This window comes from Ceratotherium simum, chromosome 4 (assembly GCF_057802395.1).
Source record: "Ceratotherium simum simum isolate JZ-2026a chromosome 4, ASM5780239v1, whole genome shotgun sequence".
NCBI classification, from domain to species: Eukaryota; Metazoa; Chordata; class Mammalia; order Perissodactyla; family Rhinocerotidae; genus Ceratotherium; species Ceratotherium simum.
In genome coordinates this window covers 70,112,826-70,133,836 of record NC_141903.1, presented here as the reverse complement: position 1 = coordinate 70,133,836, position 21,011 = coordinate 70,112,826, and the positions used below count along the sequence as shown (strand labels likewise).

The window sequence follows — 21,011 nt, the reverse complement described above, 5'->3', positions numbered from 1 at the left end:
ATTAAGTACATATCTATGAGTAGCAATGCTTCATCAAAAGCAAGTATATGTTCAGTTTTAACAGATATTGCCACATACTTTTCTAAAGTGACTATGACAATTTTCAATCCCACGAGTAGTTTATGAAAATTTCTGTTGCTCCACGGCCTCACCAACACTTCGCATTTTCTCTTTTTTATTTTAGCAATTCTTAAGATTATTTAGTGATATCAAATTGTGGTAAGTTGCTCATTTTTCATGTTTATTGACAATTTCCATATTCTTTTTTGTTAAGTGTTTGCTCCACTCTTTTGCCAATTCTTATATTTTTAAAAATATATTCTGGACATGGATCCTTTTTCAGATATATGTATTGCAAATACTTTCACTCTGTTGGTTGCCTTTTCATTACTTTAATGTCATCTTTTCACACACAAAAGTCCATAGTTTTAATATATTCCAATTTGTTTCTTTTATTTTTATGGTTAGTATTTTATTTGTTGTCTTATTTAAGAAAACTTTGCCTAGCTCAAGGTCATTCTCCTTTATTTTCTTCCAAAAGCTTTATCGTTTTGTCACACATTTAGATGTTCAATGCATCTGGAATTGAGTTTTATACCCAGTATAACCAGGGTCAAAATATAATTTTATTTTCTTTATAGACATCCAATGACCCAGTACCATTTATTGAAAATACTATCCTTTCCCTGCTGACATTCTGACTTATGTTATCTCTCTTCTTCCTGGTAGACACACTTCCATTTTATATACATATTCTTCCTCAGTACCTTCCTTTATTCCTTTCATTACAAATATGTGGGCCTTAAAACCAATTTATCTATGGTTTTAAGGAAACTATATACATACATAAATAAATCTTAAAAACAGTGGAATTTTTTTTGTGTGTGAGGAAGATCAGCCCTGAGCTAACATCCATGCCAATCCTCCTCCTTTTTTTTTTTTTTTTGCTGAGGAAGACTGGCCCTGGGCTAACATCCGTGCCCATCTTCCTCCACTTTATATGGGACGCCACCACAGCATGGCTTGACAAGCGACGTGTCAGTGCGTACCAGGGATCTGAATGCCAGGCCACCAGCAGCGGAGCATGCGCACTTAACCACTACGCCACGGGAGGCCCCTAACAGTGGAATTTTTTTAAATGGACCTTCCTTGTCAGAGAGGACAGGACACTGAGTTATAATTATGATGACTCTTAGACAATTGGCCCAGCAACTCTCAGCATGGGCAGGGCTGTGATAGGCAGAGTGGGGATGGTGAACAGGCAATCAGCATCTGTTCCACCCTCCTCCTTGCACGGAGCCTGGAAGTGTAAAAACTAAATAAAACAACAACCACCCCTTTTTCTAGTTCCCTGTAGAGCTAGGGTTCTGTATGTTAATTAGCTGTGCTCGAATAAAATTTAAAAGATTGAAAACAGCACAGGATATCTTCCTGTTCTGTTCTCAAGTTCCAACGTGGAGAAGCTCACAATTTCTACAGCAGTGCTCAGCATCCTGTCTTAATATGGGATATGGAGCAGTAGTTATGCCTATTTCCTGATGCCTAGACCAAAGCTCTATCAGGTGTCCTTATAGACTGAAGTCCTATTTTCTATCTTACTATTTGTGACAGACGTTAACAGTTTCCCCAGACAACCTCACCTGTGGTTCATTCTGGGAGCTTTGCCTGAAGACCTAGCCTAGAGCCACCCTTTTCAATATTTCTAACACTTGGGTAAGCATCTTATTTCCTAGAATAAATGCCTTCGTGCCTAAATAACTAGAACAGCTTATTTCCTGTAATTATACCCTGTTGAATTAAGGAGGGGTTACAAAATTTTACAGAAGGGTGAGGTACTTAAGGGAAGGACGGCAAACTGCAAGTTGCAACAACTGACTCTAAAACAGAATCCTGACCCTCAGAGGCGAGGTTAAATAATTGAAGCACATATTGAGGGATATCAAGGTAATGGCACCGCAGTACTGGCAGTAACAAAATGGTACCACTGAAGCAAAATATGCTCATTAAATAATCACATAGTATAATTTTTCAAGGCCTTCAATGAAGAGAAAGCACTCTATAGCTTGTTAATTGTCAACTTCATTCGTGCATTTGCTAATTGCTTTCCCCTGCTTGTTATTAACCTATTCAGGATTAGTTTGTAACAAATAAATTTAGAACTCTGAGCTCCACCCTTGCTGCATGATGCAGTTTTACTGATCTAAAATTCCAATTTTATTATTTGTGATAGAGATGACTGCCCAGAGGAAACAAAAAGAAGTAATTGATTTCTTTTCCTGTGTTATTATTCATAATTCACCTACATGTATAAAGGATCTGAGGTACTTTATATAATAAATCATTAAAATAAAGCTAAAATGTGATGATTCATATCAAATCAGATATAATGCTTGTGCCAAAACATATAGCCAGAGGCTAGAAGCAGCAGCTGAACACAAAGTTTGACTTTAAGCTTCCTGGAAACCAAGATAAAATAGAAAACATTTTTTCTCTTATCTAGATTTTATTATCTAAGAAAAGGTAAAATTCCATACTCGCAGAGTAAACAAAGATTTTCCAAATATAAAACTGTAAGAAAAATTTAGACAAACTCTGTAATATAATATAATGTAATTAAATGTACTATAATAAAATTTAAAATTATAGTACAATTTAAAATGTAATAAAATAAAGCTTAATCAAACACAGTTCTGTATTTGAGAAAGATTCATGGTAGACAGACTAACAGATCATAATATACCAAGTGCCATTCCGATTTTCCAATCGCATCCAATATTAATCATTTTTTAAAAATATCCTATAAGCACTAAACTTAGTAAGTATGGTTTTTTAAATTATTCAGTTACATTATGGCCAGAAACTTAATAAAATATGATTTATTGCATCTTTCATAAGGCATCTTATCATTTTCCTGACATATAATGATTTATGTGAAAATAAATACACATTTTGAAAATACAAAAGCAGAGATAACATTGAAAGTAAGTATAAAAAAAATCTTTATTAGTTTTTACTTTTGACTTTCTTAGCTATTCTTTCAAGAAATCCTTACTGAGAACCTGCTTTGTTTTGAGAACTATTGGAAGTACTGGTGGTATAAAGATATCTGAGACATCACACTTGTATGATCCAGTTTTTATTTAAACGCTCTGATTACCTTTTTAACATGGATGAGGGAGAACAAACTAAACACAGTTCTAACATTTCTATTTCCCTATTCTGAGCCATCATTTTTTCCCCAGCTTTCAACAGCCAACCTAGCAGTGTTTTTTGGTCTGTGTCCTGGGGTTCTTAGCAGGATGTTAAAGCTTTATTATAGGAGACTACTTCCATATTGATAAACTCCAACTTACCAATTTTATGTTTTGCACCCTCAGATTCCAGTCGTATTCATATTCTCTCGGTTCTTGCCGGCATATGTTGTCTAGATCTTACAGCTTCTTCGATGTATACTTTCTCCTTTTTACTGTGAGCTGTACTAGGCTTTAACTCTTATTAATTGTTGGATGGTCAGAAGATTATTTTATAAGGTGCTGTCTCATTTGAGGACTCTGCATTGTCTCCAGGCATGGGGAGTTAGAATCTAACACCAAAGAGCAGAGCGCCGCATCAGTAAACCCAGTGGGTTCAGAGGAATCTAGGATTTCAAGTCTCAGAGCTGTACTTAACCAGAATTCCTCATCTCAACATGAGTGTACCACTTCTTTCCTGTTATGGCCTTGACCTTGTCTTGGAAGACCTCTTGGGACTGAGAATTCAACATTTTCTGAGGCTCCTCTACTATAGTTAAGTCCTAAATCTGGTCCTCTGCTCTGTCTGCCTTTCAGATATAAATGATCAGAGTTTTCATAAATGTTGCCAAGGAGACACCGACTTTCATATTGTACATTGAATTGGCAATAAATCATCCTAACCCTGTCATTACCTATCTTCAACAAATCAATGGAAGTTAGCAGCACTTCTCAGTTCCATGGTATTTATGATTAACCATCCTGTCATGCTTCTCCAGTAGCAAACATATTGTTCCAGCCAGAATGTCCCCTTCCACTGATATCCTATTCTAATTAACTATTAGTGGAATTTTTAACAATTGCGTTGTTGTAACATGCCAGAAGCTATTCACACTTCAGCATCAATTATGTCTTCTCAGTGCAAGCTAACTGGCAAGTGATCCATTTCCAAAATCCCATATTAGAGTGTGCTTCCTAGAACTACCCTTGGTAGCAGCTGTCTTAAATTGTGTTCCCCAGAAATAAACTCTGAGACAGAAAGTTGTGCCAGAAGATTTATTGAAGAGCAATCTTGGGGGATTCCTGTAGGGAACTGAGGAAGACAAAATTGGACAGAGAAAGAACTTAGCCCAAAATGTGTTTGGAAGTAAGGCCTCAACCCTTTTGTAGCGAGCTCTGGAGCTAGTTGATCTTTCAGGATTGTCGTGAATTGAGACAAGGAAGCCGGAACTTGTATCCCTGAATCAGCCAACTACTGGCTTTAGATTGAACCCTGTTCAGGGCAATATTTTTATACAAGATGTTCCCTGTGACCAATGGTAATTCCCAGTGAAGGGCACACAATATGAGGCATCAGCTGCCAATATTTTTTTTTTTTTTTAATTTTTTGTTTATTGCAGTAACATTGGTTTATAACATTGTAAAAATTTCAGGTGTACATCATTGTACTTCTATTTCTGCATGGACTACATCAAACTAAAAAGCTTCTGCACAGCAAAGGAAACCATCAACAAAACGAAAAGACAACCTAACAATTGGGAGAAGATATTTGCAAACCATACATCTGATAAGGGCTTAATCTCCAAAATATATAAAGAACTCATGCATCTCAACAACAAAAAAACTACCAACCCAATTAAAAAATCAGCTGCCAATATTTTTAGCAGCTGCGGGAATAGGTGCATTCACCCTAAAGAGAGAGGTAAGATCTAGGAAGAGTACAGATAAAAGTATATGATGCAATTTACTGCCCTTAGGAGATTATAATTTATTGGGGAGAGGAAGCTAACATTTTTGAAATGATGAAAAGGACATTTATGTGGTTAATTATGTTGTAAGATATTTCCTGTAAGTGCTATCAACCTATACGTGTGGAACTAATTGTGGGAGATTCTAACAAGTAAATGCAGATAATATTCACTGGATCTTACATTTTCTTCCTGCATGTACCCATAAATTAGGAACTACCACCATTTCTGCCCTCTCTTAGAAGTATTGGTGACAAGAATTCTACCATTGTCTCAAGCTCTTTATTTGCTTGTTCTTATGGTTAAATAATGACTTGGCTAATTGTGAAACAGTGAGAACTTGGCATCAGTTGGGTTTCAGCAGCCTATTGGGCATGATGGGTTTTGCTCCTGCACGACCTGGACTCTTGTCACTTGTGTTTTCTTCCGCAGTTTTCCGACCTCAATTAGGCATGTTCTACTGTCTTCCTCACTCACCAGCTCCTTGAGAGAGCATTGACAAATATCATACTTCACACAACCCATCATTGGGTGTTCCAAGTTCTACTCTGGCTGCCTGATAGCCTTCTATTTCTTCCCACACAGATAATCACATCTTCCTCTTTGCCTCCATACCACTTTGTGCGTATCTCTTTTATCTCCTTGCGTTGAAATTATCATTCCCGTCTGATACCACTTGTTTTCCTCTTCCACGCCATATGCATCTTGCAGAAGGATGACTGCATCTTACTCATTTTTTTTTTCCATTCATTCATCAAATGATCATTATACTGAAAAGGCACCAGGAGATGCTCAGATACTTAAGACAAATCACTGCTGTTCTCAGTGAAATCACAGTCTATTAAGGGAAATCAAACTATAACAAGTAAATTACAATGTAGTGTGGTAATATTCCTATTCTTTTATGTCTTTATATGTAAGAATTGAGTCTGGTACATTTTGGACTATTCAGTGATCCCAGGTCACAGCACCTTAGTAGATTTTGCTTTTGCTCATGTGGTTCCTTATGTCTGAATCACTCCTCCTTCATGGAACTAAATCCCATTCTTCCTTCAGGACTCAACTGAAGTGGATGATCCTACTTTGAGAAGGTCTCAAGAGACTCAACCCAATATATTTAAGTCTGGGTTGGATGAACTCCCTGTATACTTTCATAGCAAAAATCAAACTCTATCATAGCCACTTATTATTAATTAATGCCATTATTTAATAACAATTGCTATTATTTATTAATAGCTACTGTTTATTGACCATCTACTATGTTCCGGCCACTGCCTTATATACTTTGCATGCATTAATACATTAATTTTCCAAACAATATAAGGAAGCAAATATTATTATTTTCATTTTCCTGAAGATTTTACAGTAATCATTGACTCAAAGGCAGCTTCTTGGTGCCTCAGAATGACTTACTATTGTCCCAAACCACAGAATCATTATTTGTTTTTTTCCTTTACAGAAAAACTGAAAATCTCTTGCACCTTACCTCTTGAGAGACATTTCTTGTGGAAATTAGTGAAATAATAATATGTCTAAAACAACCCCATGTCCTCAGAGACAGTGCTGTTTTTCCAAACAATAATATTATATCCCTGGCCACCTAGATTGCCTCGCTTTTTGATGTTGATTTTTACAGGAACAATGTGGAATTTCACAAAAGTATTCATTAGGACATAGAGATGATATTGTAAGATTTTAGAAACATTTAGCTTTGTAGAAAGAAAATGTGCATCAAGCCTGGGTAAATAATTTCCTCTTATTTACAAATCTCCTTCGAAACTATTTCCATCTAATCTTTCCGGAAGTATCATCCTTAGCCCTGAGGTACTTTTAGTTTCTTACAGATGCTCACCTGCCTCATTTAATTTGCTGACAACAAAAGAAAATAAGAGGGCCTAAGGGTTAAATTTCTTCTAACAAGATGAAAATATTTTGTCAGAAATTCTGTGATCTGCTATTTAAGCTTGTAGAACACTATTAAATATGAATCCAAACAGAAAACAAAAAGTATGTATATATATACATACACACACTCATGCATATATATAAAATGGAAAATGTATAACATGTAATGGAAAAGAATATACACACACACACACATATATAGCATACATATACAAAGTTTATAAATGTACGTGTGTGTGTGTGTGTGTGTGTGTGTGTGTGTGTGTGTATGTCTCAATGTACGTAGGTATATATATGTAAAAAAAATAACCTGGAAATGTATGACTTTCAAATAAGAGTCATCTGAATTTTAAAGCAATGTTTTAGAAATGTAGGCCTTAAAATGTTCTTCCAGTTAAGGAAAAATAATTTTTAGACCTTGAATCTTTATCATATTGTGTTTCCTTTTTTTTTATTTTCATAGCTGTTCTCTTTTAAGTATAATATTTGTATATATATATAAAGGTTTTGATCATAGTGACTAATGTAAATAATTTCATGATTACTGTAACAGACCAAATGCATTGCTCTCATTACAGTCTTTTAATATCACAATGTGCTTTTTCCTGAATTTTCAATAAATGTGGCTATTAGGTGATGGAAATCATTTCATGCTCAACGAAAAGCAAAATACATTTAATGCTCATAGGAGTCTAAAGAACCACTGAAAATAGATCTCAATTTGCCTTTATAACATCCATTTCTTTTTGCGAGTCAAAGAAGTCACACTGGGAGAGAAACAGGTGCTGGAAGGCTGCTCTCACGAGAGACCACTAGCCTCAGGAAATGGTAAGTGTGAGAAATATTTTCTTTTCCCTGATTCATATTCAGGTGCGACTTTCTCTCCATTTACCTTGTCAAATGCCTATGTCTACCCACATCCTATCGCTCTTTCTTATTTCTTGTAATTGAGAGACTGATAATGAAATGCTAATATGCTACATGCTATATGTTTAAGATTTATTAAGAAAAAAACCCTTCAGGTTGCTGTGCTGTTTTTCTTCTGAGGCATTATAATTTTCTTTGTGAAAAGCAAATATGGTTTTTCTTACAGGTCACTAGTTTTAAGTAACATAGTATTTAACATAATGACCTCTTCCTTATAGAATGAGGGAAAAAACCTGTTAAATCATTCCTTATTTCGAAGAGAAATGAACAGAACTTTGTTGGAACTCTTGTTTATAAGAACAGTAGGCAAAAGAATGAAGAAAGTAAATATGTTTTTCTTATCAATTTTTTGTTACACTAATCATTCAAGTGGCATTATTATAGGGAAAATTCAATCTGCCTGTAAATATCAAATATCCAGTGAAATCATAATTATATACCATTCAGGTCTATTTAAAATATAAAGAGCTCTAGTGAGTAAACCCCAAAACACGCTGTCATTACACAGAATGTTCTTTATCTTTCACTTATCAGAAATCAAAGAGCTGTTTGAAACAAAATACATATATGCCTCCAGCTTCAAAACAGAGTGAAAAACGGTCTCAGATAATTTGTCCAGCAAATATTTTCTTGTGGTTGAACTGTGTTTGAGGGACTTGAACAGTACTGGCTAGTGAAAAGAAATGGCCTATTATAGAGTTACAACTGTTTTAGGATAGTTCTTCAAAACCCATTTCACTTTTTAAAAATTCCCTTTTCAGATTGATGATTCATGATAACTTGTCATTGAAAAAACTCAATGCATGGAAAATAAGAAGGTTGTTGCTTATTTGCTACATATTAGGCCAATTTACCAAAAGAAATGCATCCAAGCACACTGTCTGGTCTGATTTACTGAGTTATGATTGCTTATAAAACCTACAATTAGATCTAAAGAGCCAAACAGTGATGTGCATGGAGCAACTGGCTTAATCAATTACTCGGGACTAGGTCCTTGGGCAAGAGAGTTTATTGAATTTTTTTATCTGTGACTGATGGTTTTATAGGTGCATATATGTTTCATTTAAATTTAAAAGCACTTGTCTGTATCCACTTTACATTAGCTTTACTGTTATAAATAAATAATCCACATCCAAACTAATATTTGTAATTATTGATATGTTTAGTGTTTACTTCTTTACTCCTAATAATTATCTTGCTTTAGAAAGATGACTTTAATCTCCCTTCCCATAACTCAAAACATCAGAGTATAAAGGGTATTGGATTAGTTGTCAGGAAACCTGTGTTCAAGGCTAGTTTGTCATAATAACCTGTGACTCTTAATCTCTCTGGGGTCCAGTTTTCCTACCTGTGGAAGCAAAGACACACCGTGTTATCTTCACTCAAAATGTAAAGCAAATGCTTGAGGGTTTAGTGTTTATATTTTATCCTATTTACCAATGTGAAAACAAAATGGAAAAGATCTCTTCTTTTTCTTTTTTTCCCCCATAATTTGGTTTCTTTTAAGAAGTGCATTTGAATTCAGTTGTAAGACTCTGAGTCCATCTGCCTTCTGTGACTCCTCCCCAAACCAAAAAAACATTCTGCCTCTAACTCAGGATCACAGAGCTTGGGAATTGAAGGAAACAAAAATAAAAGTAATTTAATCATCCAAAGAAGCAAATTTAATCTGTGCAGTTAGATATTACTTGAGCTAATATGCCTTTCCCTTAACTACCAGATGTTTTTCTTCATATGATTAATAAACAATGATAATAATCAATAATTATTGAGCTCTATGTTGTAGGAAGTGTACTTTATCTTAGTAATAAGAAGTCGCTGAAGAAATTGATTTCTTCGAATTTAATTAACATTGTTGCAAAAAACTCAGTCATCTTTATTCAATGTTACAACTTTTTCCTTATGCGCATGTCACCTCTCATTTATTTATTTGTTTTTTGTACCTTTTGACCACTTCTTATTTATTTGATTTTTTTTTTTTTTTTTTTTGTGAGGGAGATCAGCCCTGAGCTAACATCCATGCTAATCCTCCTCTTTTTGCTGAGGAAGACTGGCCCTGAGCTAACATCTATTGCCAATCCTCCTCTTTTGTTTTTTTCTTCCCCAAAGTCCCAGTAGATAGTTGTATGTCATAGTTGCACATCCTTCTAGTTGCTGTATGCGGGACGTGGCCTCAGCATGGCCCGAGATGCAGTGTGTCAGTGCGCGCCCGGGATCCGAACCCGGGCAGCCAGTAGCGGAGCGTGTGCACCCAACCGCTAAGCCACCAGACCGGCCCTATTTGATTTTTTTGAAGCAATATATCAGTTATTTTTAAATTTAAATAATTATTTCCTCATCTTAAGCAATAATATTTGGGAAAACATTTATTTGATAGTTAAAATTTTCTAGTACACATTAACATTAATTGAAGAATATTGAGATAAAAAATGCCCACCTATTAACTATGAACAGTCTTCTGAGATGATCCAGTGGAATGTGTACCACATTATGGGAAATTCTGTAATGGGTATTTGGAAAAAAGTTTTTGATAACTTTTTTGAGAATAAAAATGAGCTCTGTCACAAAGGATGAGAACTTTATGTCCTTCTAGCTTCCAGAGATTCTGTATTTTATTTTTTAACCATATTGAGAAAAAAAAAAACTTCCCTTTTATGGATGTGAGACTTGGTTGGCTTTTTTTTCCTGTTTTAAGAATATATTAAAAAGATGTGACAGAAAATATTAAGTACTGAAATATTTCAATTGAAGTGAGTAGAAAAGATGAAATAAAAGTTTCAAGGAAATGGAAAAGATTTCATAGTTAGCTCAACTGGGGCATACTGAAGAGCTAAATGAAGAACAAGGAGTATTTTATGCACAAGGAGAGTGGAGTTTAGTTAACAGACAAATACCACCCACAAAAGTTAGACAGCACGAAGGATACTTACCAAGGAAGAGACTGAGTTATGATATTGTGCAAAAAAATATAACCAACATCAAAGAAAAATTTCTTGAGATAGGCTAATAATTCTAACTATATACTAAATTTCATGTTTCTAAATTTAGCTTTCAATAATATACCTTTCAATTCAAAGCAGCACCTTTAAACATCCAGATTTTTGTTTTGATATTTCAGATTTATATTAAATTTCTAATTCTAGAAGCAGTGATGTTATTTAAATGTTTTTAACGATTGAAACAATACAATATCCTCATTGAAATTTTTTTTTTGTGTGTGTGAGGAAGATCAGCCCTGAGCTAACATCCATGCTAATCCTCCTCTTTTTGCTGAGGAAGACCGGCTCTGAGCTAACATCTATTGCCAATCCTCCTCCTTTTTTTTTCCCCCAAAGCCCCAGTAGATAGTTGTATGTCATAGTTGCACATCCTTCTAGTTGCTGTATGTGGGACGTGGCCTCAGCACGGCCAGAGAAGCGGTGCGTCGGTGCGCGCCCTGGATCTGAACCCGGGCCGCCAGTAGCGGAGCGTGCACACTTAACCGCTAAGCCACCGGGCCGGCCCCTCATTGAAATTTTAAATCTCCTATAATTTTTCCTACCAGACACATTTATTTAGATTTTCTAAAAATGTAATATATTCAGGTTCACAAATAATTTGGAATATTTGCACGCTAAAGGTGAACTTAATATGATTTTTTTGTTTCTATTATCTGTCATCACAATTGTAATGTTATCCACTTGTTAAATACATGAAGGAAAATCTCAGTAAAATGGAGATGACCCTCCTGGCCTTTTGCTTCCTTCTGAGTTTCTATCTCATCATACTCTCTTATTATATGCATCACATCCCTAAAATATTGAAATTTCATTACTCCTCTACTACGTTCAATTTTTTGACTTATACTTTGATAAATATCAGTTTCCTTTGCCCAAAAAGCCCATCTTTCATTTCTTCACATATCATACTCATAGTCATTCTTCCCAATCAGTCCAAACCTTGTAAACCTTATCCTGCTTGTGAGTGCAGGGGTTTTTGTTTGTTTTCAATATCTTATGTTGCCATAGAATTATATTCATATTCAGAAATTGCAATTATTTTGTGTTGTGATTTTTCTGTTTGCATTTCTGGGTCTCTCGCTTGAACCGACGAAGGTAGAGATAACATCCTGTTCATCTTGTATCATCTGTGTCTGGTATAATTCCTGGCTCATAATATGCGTTCATTAAATGTGTTGAAAGGATGATCAAATAAGTCACACCTACATGATACTATAGAAAGCAGTCAAGGTTTTATTCACTGAAAAGAGAAGTTAACAGGTGGTATTGACTGACTTTTTCCTTTGCAGTTGAATATTTGGACACCATGAAGAGACAGCATTAGAGAGTAGAAGAAATTACTGGGTCCAGTAAAATGGTTTACTTTTTGGACAGATTTATCATGCAGTGCTATGGAGCATAGGTTGGGAGCAAGAGAAGGATTGGCACAAGAAATAATACAATTACTAAAAAATGCTGAAGAGCTGAACTTGAGCAAAGGCGGAGTTAAGGAAAATGCAAGATCTTTTAGCGGTAGAAAAACAAGATTTGGTGATAACTGGCTATATTCAAGATGCGATATAGAGAGAGGGGTCTCAGATGGTAAGGTTTATTGCTTGGGTGGCATTCATAGAAATATGAAATGCAGGAGGATGAAAAGATTTCATTTATAGTTTGGGAGATGAGAGTGAAGAATATGATTATTTAAGTTTTAAAGATATTGTCATTGGAATACTAATGGGCGATTTAGATAGAAATATCCAGAAGACGAGAATAATGTCTAGGGATTAAGGAAGATTCCTGAACAAAAAATAAGGTCTTGGAGATCATAATCAGAAATATGGCAATTTAAAGCAATAGTTTATCAAGGAGACTGTAGAATGATAGGAGAAGTGAACAGAGAACACTACGGATAGAGAGAGAGCAATAAATTTGTACACAGGGAACTGAGAAGAAAGAATCGAAAGAAGGAGAATCCTATAAAGATGGGTATCAAAAAAGCAAAGGGAAAAGGTGCTTTCCAGAAAGGCTAATGCTAAATAGTACCAAACCCATGGAGATTACAGTAAGTGAAAACCAATTTTAGAAGTATTAGCCTATTTTATGTTATTAGTAAGTTTCACATTATGCCCTGTATGACAAATTTGGTGAGCATATCCTATATAGTGAAAAACTAAATGTAAACAGCAAAGGATTTTATACAAACACGTGCACATGTAAAAAGAACATTCATTCAAAATATGAACAAAAATTAAATAGTCACCCAACCTAGCAAGAGAAATAGAAAACATAAATTACAATGATACCAAATTCTGTCAATACAAAAAGAATGTTGTAACAAACTAAATGATACATTCTCATCTAGGAGTGGGGAGAACCTAATGTACTAAAGAAGAAGATGTATTTCAAGTTAATGCAGAACTTGTGGTAAGTATTTATTATGTGCTGTTTAAAAATTTAATGATCTAATAAGAGTCTCTAAAAATATGTTAATATACTTGATATAGGAAAATAAGTAGGCAAGAAAACTTTTTTACTGGAAAAAGAGTCACAATAGGAAATATGTTCTACCAAATTAAAACATGAAAAAGAATGTTGAAATTGTATGACAATTAGGTTTTAAAATAAATTAGTTAACTGAGGAATTCTAGAAATAAAATAAAATCTGTATAATCATTTGGCATGTGACAAATAAGATGTGATATATTAACAATAAAATGTTAAATGTCATTATGGATAAAAAGTAAATTTGTTCCTCATACCAGACAGAACAATAAGATTCCAGATGAATTAGAGTCTTAAAATTAGAAAGAACAAACAACAATTTGAAGTATCTAATAGTACATCTAGAGAAGAATGTGCAGTACCAATAGAACTGCTAATGGAGTACCTTTTTCTTGCAATGAATTTTATTTTATTTATTTATTCAATCATTCATTTAGCAACCCTTATTGATGGCCTAATGTGTAACAGAAATTTAGTTAGGAGATGGCCGTACAATAACAAACAAAACCACAAATTTACAAAAGTTCTTTGATTTATACCTCATATCATATCAAAATTAACTGGATCATAGACCTAAACGTAAAACTTTAAAAGTCTTCCTGAAGAAAACACAATGGAAAACTTTTGTTAACTTGGGTCATGCAAATATTTGTAAGATGTAACACCAAAACACAACCTATAAAAAAACAACAAATTGATAAACTGAACTTTATTAAAATTAGAAACTTCTCTTCGAAGACAATTTTAAGAGAGTAAAAAGACAGGTTATCAAGAGAATGAGAAGACAAGCCATGGACTGGGATAAAATATTTGTAAAAGCCACAGCTGATAAAGGACTATTATCCAAAATATACAAAAACTCTTAAAATTTAACAATAAGAATACAAACAACCCAATTAAAAATGGGTAAAAGACCTGAACAGATATCTCACCAAAGAAGATGTACAGATGGCAAGTAAACACGTGAAAAGATGTTCAATATCACCTACTATTAGGAATCACAAATCAAAATAATAATGAGATACTACTACACACCTATTAGGATGGCCAAACTCCAAAACAGTGAGAATACCAAATGCTACCAAGGATGTGGAACATCAGAAACTCTCATTCATTGCAGGTAAGAATGCAAAACCGTACAGCCACTTTGGAAGACAATTAAGGTTTTTTAAAAAACTAAATATAGTCTTACCGTATGATCCAGCGATTGTGCTCCTTCATATTTATTTAAATGAGTCGAAAATTTATGTCCACACAAAAACCTATGTACTAATGTTTATAGCAACTTTTATCTATAATTGCCAAAACTTGGAAGCAAATAAGATGTCCTTTAGTAGGTGAATGAATAAATAAACTGTGACACATCCAGACAATAAAATGTTATCAGTACTAAAAGGGAATGAGCTATCAGGCCACGAAAAAGCATAGAGGAATCTTAAATGCATTTTCCTAAGTTAAAGAAACTAATTTGAAAGTCTATGGTGTGATTCCAAATTTGTGACATTCTGCAAAACTAAAAACTATGGAGATAGTAAGATCAGAGATTGCCAGGGGTTGGGGGGAGGAGGGGATGAATACGCAGAGCACAGAGGATTTTTAGGGCAGTGAAACTATTCTTTGCGATACTATAATGGTGGATACATGTCGTTATACTTTTGTCCAAACCCATAGAATGTACAACACCATGAGAGAACCCTAAGGTAAACTATGGACTTTGGATGATAATGATGTGTCCGTTTAGGTTTGTTGATTGTAATAAATGTAGCACTCTGGTGCAGGATGTTGGTAGTACGAAAGGCTATGTGTGTGTGTGTGTAAGTGTGTGTGCGTATGTGTGAGTATATGTGGGGCATATGGGAACTAACTGTACTTTCCATTTTGCTGTAAACCTAAAAGTGCTCTAAAAAAAGAGACAAGCCGTGGACTTGGAGAAAATATTTGCAAAGCATATATCTGGTAACGGACTCGCATTCAGAATATACAAAGAATTCTGACAACTCAATTAGAAAACAAATAACCCTTGAAAAAGTGGACAGGATTAGACAGATACTTCACCAAAGAAGATAAACAGATTGTAAATAAGCATTTGAAAATATGCTTAAAGTCATTAGTCATTAGGGAAATGAATGTTAAAATCATAATGAAATACCACTACATATCTAATAGAATGGCTACAATGAAAAAGACTGACCATACCAATGTTGGTGAGTATGAGGAGGAACTGGAACTCTCATATACTGTCTGAAGGAAGATGATCAAATCGTTCTTAAATTATTTCTACAAATATTCATATAAGAATATCCAGTTACGATTTTAGAAAAGGAGCAGAGGACTCATGACAACATAATAGAAAAACAAGTGAAATAATAGAAAATACAAAGAGATGTTCAGAAGAAGCAGATAAGAGGGGTATCAGACAGAGATTTTGAAATAGCTATGCCTAATATGTTCAAGCATATAAATGCAATATTGCAAATTTCAACAGAGACATGACTACTATACACACAACTAAATGGAAATTCTATAACTGAAAACTATAATAGTGGAAATTAAGAACACAATGAATGAATTTAATAGCAAATCATACTCAGCTAAAGAGAAAAGTATTGAACTGGGAGACAGTTCAGAAGATGATGCACAAAATGAAGCAAGGAAAGACCAAAATTGGGAAATATATAAGATATGATGAGACATAAAATATAGAGTGAAAATGTCTAAGATATATGCAATTGGGGTCCCAGAGGAAGGGAAACAAGGATGTGGCAGAAGAAATATTTGAGGATATGGTGACTGAGATAGGATTTCATCAAAGAAAGAAAAAAAATTATAATGAGGGCATATAGTTTAAAGACGGCTGGGCCGGCCCAGTGACTTAGCAGTTAAGTGCACGCGCTCCGCTGCTGGCGGCCGGGGTTTGGATCCTGAGTGCGCACCGACGCACAGCTTGTCAGGCCATGCTGAGGCCGTGTCCCACATACAGCAACTAGAAGGATGTGCAACTATGACATACAACTACCTACTGGGGTTTTGGTGGGGGAATAAAAAAAGGAGGAGGATTGGCAATAGATGTTAGCTCAGAGCCAGTCTTCCACAACCAAAAAAAAGAGGCGGATTAGCATGGATGTTAGCTAGGGGCTGATCTTCCTTACACACACACAAAAATAAATAAAATAAAGACGGCTATTCAGTATGGATAAATTCAAAGAAGATGACACCTACTACATCTCAGTAAAATTACTGGAAACCAAAGACAAGGAGGACATCTGCAAAGTAACAAGATAAAAAAAGACAGAGTAACTTCAAAGAATAACAGTTATTGGAAGGTGACTTTTCAATATACAGACAAAAAATTGAAGCCAGAAGATAGTGGAAGGATGGCTTCATTTATCAAAAGAAAAAAACTGACAAGCTAGGATTCTATATCCAGTATTAAAAAAAAAACATAAAACTATTTTTCAGGAAAAATAAAACACTTCATCAGGCCTAAGGAAGACTATTTCAGGTAGAAGATCCAAGATGCACAAAAGAATGAGTAAGAATAAAAATGGTAAATATACGGATATATAAAAATGAATATATATTTTAATAATAATATCTTGTGTTTTGTATATAGAAAAAATTAAAGTATATTTTAAAAATATACACATTGCAAATTAAGGGAAATGGACCTAAAGTCCCTGCATTGCACTGAATGAGATAAAAATGCTAATTTATATTTGAAAGTGATAAGTCAAATGTGTTATTTTAGTAGAATAACCACTAAAATAATGGGGAAAAAAAACCTGTTTAGTCTTAAAGCTACTTGAAGGAATAAGTGGAATAATAAATAATCCAAAAGAATGCAAGAAAGGATTAATTAAGAAATATAGAATAAATGAGACAAATAATAAGATGAAAGTTTAAACACAAATATAAAAATATTGTTTTAAATGTTTAACTTCTCCAAATAAGAGCAAAAAGTATCACACTGGATAAAAAACAAAAACAAAGCATAATCAACTATAAGATGTCTCTAGTATACACATCTCTAATATAAGAACACAGAAAGGTTGAAGGAAAAAACAAGAAAAGATAGGCCATGCAAACACTACTCCAAATAATGTTATAAATATTAATATCAAAAAAGACATTAATAAAAAAGCACTAATAGATGAAAAAGGACACTTTAAGTTTCAATATATTAGGAATATTGTATCTTTAGCTTCTAAATTTGTATGCACTTATCATTTCAAAGTATATAAAGTAAATATTGACATAACTAGAAATAGATATAAACAAAATAGCAGTCATTGTTAAATATTTATTATACCTCTCACTTCAACTAATAGAAGAGATAAAAAGTAGTAAGAATATAATCTGATTAATATACTTGACCTAATTGACAGATGTAGAACATTGCATCTTATAGCTGCAGAATATACATTGTTTTTGAATGATCAGTTTATGAAGTCGACCATGTGTATGGTATAAAGTAAGTCTCAACAAATTTCAGAGGCTTGAAAATATATAAAGTATATTCTCTGACCAACACAGCAATTAAACTAAAAATCAATAAAACATAACTACAGAATTATCAAATGTTCAGAAATTAAGCCATATGCTTTTTAAAAATAAAAGCATAAATTAAAGAACACCACCATACATTAAAAAATATATTTTAATCTGGTTACAATTGAAATATTACACATCAGAACTGAAAGGATACAGCTAAAATTATGAATCTAGGAAAGTCTATAGATTTAAATGCATGCATTAGAAAAGAATAAAAGCTAAAAATCAGTGTTCTAAGCTTACTTCAAAGAATCTAGTAAAAGAACATCAAATTAGATCTAAGAAAGAATGAAGGAAACATTGAAGATAAAAACAAAATTTGCATAGAAAACCAATAAACAAGAGGGGGAAAATAAAAAGCAAAGCCAAAAGTTGTTTCTTTGGAAAGATTAATAAAATTGATACACCCTTTGAATGTGAATTGAAAAAGGAAATGGAAAGGTAAAACAATAGTATGAATCCTTAAACCACCAAAAAAAAGGATATTATGAAAAACTTTATTCCAAGCAATTTGCAAATTTAGATGAAATGGAAAAGTTTGCCCGAAATGCAACTTACTCAGACAAATGAGAAAGGAAGGAAGGAAGGGAGAGAGAATAGTAAGGTCTCTACATTAATTAAAGATAACCTAACTGTTGTCAAAGATTTTTTTTCAAAGTAAATTCTAGGTCAAGCATTTTTACCAGTAAATTCTATGAACTATAAAGAAAGTCCTAATCTTTGTTAACTCTTTTAGAGAATCACAAAAAAGAAAAGCAGTTATCAACATCATGTGTGTGTGTTAATAAGGCAGGCAGGTGTAACCTAGACAAGGACATTACATGAAGGAAAAAATGTAAGGTAATCTCATTCATGACTGAAAGAAATTTTAAAAGATTTAAAGATAAGAAATACCTTGTTCATCAATGGGAAAACTCAATATTATAAAAACATCTATTCACTCTAAATTAATCTTTACATTCAATGCAATCTTATTCCAAATGCAATGTAATTTACTGGAAATCTACAAGCTAAATCTAAAATTTATATGAATGCATAGAAGTAAAATTAGGCAGCATAATCTTGAAGAAAAATATGAGAGGACATGCTCCACTATATATCAAAACTTACTGTAAAATTACAACAATAAAAACAGTGCCATATTTCTGTAAGAATAGTCAAATACACCAGTGGAGGTGAGCTCTATGATTTGTCTAAGTCAACTTTGTCAATTCTACCTTGCTTTTCACACCCATAAATCTTTAAGGCTATGGCACATTTTTTTAAGAGTGGAAGGGGAGGAAAAGTACCAAGATTACTCGATGCAGGGATGGCTCTCTCTATATCCTTGGTATTAATTGACAAAAGCCTTGTGGCAGAATATGGATAACAAATCTTACCAATGCAATTTTAAGGAAATAGATTTAGACCTGAAGGAATTAGCTAAGTGGATAGAAAGAGATGGTGAAACAGAAGAACAAATAACAAAAAATACTATTCCTTTGCTGTTAATATCAGCTTTGATGAAAACCAGACCTTCAAAGGAGGAAATTAGAATATTGGCAGAGAATGAATTAAGATCAGATTTTCTGGTTGCTGAAAGACTTCTCACACTTCCTCGGCCACTTTAGCCCACGTATTTACTAGAAAAGTAAATCACTTGTAACCATTGATTTCCTTGCAGGCCATGGAATCCAGAGGGTATTCTGTTAAAGGTCATTTTGTGAAGAAATTGCAGTGGAAGACTGACTGATCCTTGCCAGCATGAATTCTCAGAATAAACCATAGGGGAAGAGGATCACATCACTAATACTAAATAATGCTGATTTAAAGGGATTTTTTGGGTTGTCAACTGATCCCAAGCGGCTGCAAACTCCTGTGAGCGTTCTATTGTGAGTAGTATGAAAACCAATCTGTTGCAGTGGTAAAGACAGGAGTTTGCCACACTTACCCTAAGAATATACACTGCCTTGCTCCATCTCTGACTGTCAAGTAGAATCTACTTTCTGAAGAGAAAGAAGTATCACAGATACTGACAACCCTAAATTGGCCGTATGATGGTAAGGAGACATCTAAATTAATGTTGTTGACACCGAGCATGATAGATGTTGTGATATAGCCAGCTCCCTGCTTCCCCACCAATCTTAGGATCCTTGTATAGCCTTGCTAATAAATACCAAGAAAATATTCAAGAGGCAGTTTACTAGTTTAGTTACTTTGCCTGAAAAAAAGTGGAGAGGGGGGTAATGGGAATAATTACTATTTAGCTGGTGGAGATGTTAGATGACTATGGAAAAATATAATAAAAAGATAAAAAATAATTAGATTACCAATAGAAAACACACTATCAAAATTTGAGACATAAGAAGTTTCTTCCAACTCTAGCTGTGCTAGTCAGCTCTAGTGGCTATAACAAATTCCATAAACAGGGTAGCTTAGGCAACATTTATTTCTCACAGTTCTGGAGGCTGGAAGGTCCAAGGTCAAGGTTCTTTGTAAGGACTTTCTTCCTGGTTTGCAACCAGCTTCTTGTTGTTGTATCCTTAGATAGTGGAGAGAGAGAGAGGAAGCAAGCTCTTCTGTCTTTTCTTAAAAGGACACTAATCTCAACATGAGGGCCCCACCCTTACGTCCTAATTACCTCCCAAAGACACTACCTCCAAATACCATCACATTGGGTCTTAGAGTTTCAACATATGAATTTTAGGGGGACACAAACATTTAGTCCATAGTATTCTACCCATGGGCCCCCAAATGATGCACTCACCTTTCTTAAAGTGCCCCATCAAATCCACTCCGTATAACCAAGCTTGTACGCATTTAAATCCTATTTTAAGTGTTGTGATTTAGAACAAAAAAATACTTGACCATGGTGCTGAATTTACTCTCTGAAAAAGAAGTAGAATGTAAAAATGATTGACAGAAGGGTTATGATCTGTTCACCCAACCCCCAGTAGGGGATCCAAGGCCTTACATAATTACATGGGTGAGATGGTCTAGTGGTAGTGTGCAAAATTTCTTGGCATTACTAGTAGGCAGTAATCCCACAGGAGAGGGAGAGAACATTCTTACAGGTCTAGATGTGAAACCTAGAGGGCACATAGAGAGTGAAGGGTACATAGGTTATAACTAAGCTACAGATTAGAAAATGTGACTGGAGTATATATTCCAAGGGTCTGTTGCCCTAT

The 21,011-nt window shown here is 34.2% G+C and overlaps 1 long non-coding RNA gene across 1 annotated transcript in view; it reads left to right on the top strand.

The window, feature by feature from the left end:
- Window positions 1–20,015, top strand: part of LOC147917321 (uncharacterized) — a 98,045-nt gene extending 78,030 nt beyond the window's left edge. Inside the window, exons 2-4 of the long non-coding RNA XR_015552091.1 lie at window positions 7,637–7,711; window positions 13,154–13,215; window positions 19,508–20,015. This is a non-coding gene — a long non-coding RNA (uncharacterized LOC147917321). The remainder of the gene's footprint in view (window positions 1–7,636; window positions 7,712–13,153; window positions 13,216–19,507) is intronic.
- The last annotated feature ends 996 nt before the right edge of the window (window positions 20,016–21,011 follow it).